General features: G+C 44.7%; 1 pseudogene; it reads right to left on the bottom strand.

Moving 5' to 3' along the window:
- The window catches only part of LOC104995506, a 33763-nt pseudogene that overhangs the window by 13307 nt on the left and 18364 nt on the right, over positions 1-2092 (bottom strand).

Genomic DNA, 2092 nt, shown 5'->3' with positions numbered 1-2092 from the left:
TATAAGCCACAGTTCAAAAGCATCAATTCTCGGTGCTCAGCTTTCTTCACAGTCCAACTCTCACATCCATACATGACCACAGGAAAAACCATAGCCTTGACTAGACGGACCTTTGTTGGCAAAGTAATGTCTCTGCTTTTCAATATGCTATCTAGATTGGTCATAACTTTCCTTCCAAGGAGTAAGCATATTTTAATTTCATGGCTGCAGTCACCATCTGCAGTGATTTTAGAGCCCCCAAAAATAAAGTCCACCCTTATATGTAGGTAAATAATAATATTTATTTTTAAACATATTATTCCTCTTAACATTTCTGCCCTGACTTGAAAATGGATGAACATTGAGAGGAACTACATTTCACCACAGAATATCTGACTTTTGAAGCCACTTTTCCCTCACTCTCTGCTCTTGAGGACATTTTCACCCCAGGAGCATCCTGAGTACCAGTAGCCCTATCCTGTCACTTACCTGAGCAGATCACAGAGGCTGTGTTGTCATGGGAACAGTCATGACCACCCAAGGCCCTCACAGGACAACTCCACAGGAAGGACTCAGCCCCTAAACAGTGAAATCAGACTGTTGTGATATGGTCACCTCCTTCCACAAAGTGTGGTCCTCCGGGGGTGGAGATGGCGACTCCACAGCCGAGCTGATAGCAGACAACATTGGCATTGGCCAGACTCCAGTGGGAGGCACAGAGTACTCTCCATTGTCCAGAAATGTTCATCTCCACCTGCCCCTCACACTGAGAGGTCCCATTTGTCATGAGCCGGACTTCTGAGTACACTAGTAGAAGAAGACAGAATTTCAGCAGAATCTCATACTTTTCTTACCCCAACAGACAGTGCAGGGAGGTTAGTCCTGATGTGCACCTCACCTGAACAGACAACCTGAGCAGCTCCACTGTGGTGACAGGTGCCCCCTGGACAGGGCACTCTGGGGCAAACCCGGAGCTCAGGCTCCTCTCCCTCACACCTGAACTCTTAAGCCCAGACACAGCCATCAGACTCTCTGAAGAGCTCATGTCCCAGGACAGACACAGCCTTGCCACACCCCAGCTCTGCACAGATGACCTGGGCAGTGAGGAGTGTGAAGTTCCCATCAGATACTGGGATCCAGTCTTCTCAAGAATGCACTTCTACTCGCCCTGAGCAGGGTCCATCCCCTCCAACTAGATGAACGAACCCTAAGTGAAAACAACAACAAACCAGTGAGTCTTCATGATCCCGGCTTGACAAATGGAAACAACACATCATGGGCAATGATGTGAAAGCTCATATCATTGTGAGAGAGAATTTGACAGTGCCACAACTGCAAATCCAGAAAAAAATCTATAGGGTCTATTAGGAATGGCTGCATCCCAAGAATGTATACTTTGACATTGGTTAGAAATGTGAATTCCTTGGTTTAGGAGCCTGGAAACTACAAAGCCTAAGACAGATCATTGGAGTGACTGAATACCAGGAAAACATATTTCAGAGTTTGTTGGAGAAGTAAATTTCTCATTTAGAAGCCTGGGACCTACAGACCCAAGGAAACTACATAATATGCAGGCACTTAGACTTCAATGCAGAGATATGCAGAACAGAAGCCACCCAGAGGGACATGGGCTATGAGATTAGAGATGTATCATCCAGACAAGGTTAGAAAGATTTCTTGGAACTTGTGGGGCTAATATTCTGATCAGTTTTCTCTCCCAGGAGCTAGTCCTCATGTGACTTAGGTTAGGGAAAATAATGTGGCTGGATCCGTGAGGGCATTCCAACCTGTAAACAGATAATGACCCAGATAAGAAGTATAGACACCACCACTAATTCATTTTTATAGCATTGCATTTTGTTTTTCCCATATTTTTATGGAAAAAATTCTAAGAATTTATTAGGTGACCTCAGTGTGAAAGATGATGAGTTAAAAAAGCTCAGAGAGTCTCGAGATGGAGGTGGTCCTGATCTCTCTTGATAACCTTGAATTTGTCAATAAACCAGGGAGAGAGGGAGTTCTCAGTGGGAGTTTCGCAGACAGCTGAGTTTGCAGATCACTTCCTATTAGAGGTTTTTCTTCTAAGACAGGAGTCATAGAAAATGCTAAGAGG

This window comes from Bison bison, unplaced genomic scaffold, assembly GCF_000754665.1.
Source record: "Bison bison bison isolate TAMUID 2011002044 unplaced genomic scaffold, Bison_UMD1.0 scf7180017864281, whole genome shotgun sequence".
Lineage (NCBI taxonomy): Eukaryota > Metazoa > Chordata > Mammalia > Artiodactyla > Bovidae > Bison > Bison bison.
Note: the sequence above shows the minus strand (reverse complement) of the source record. Positions and strands in the feature narration are given on the sequence as shown.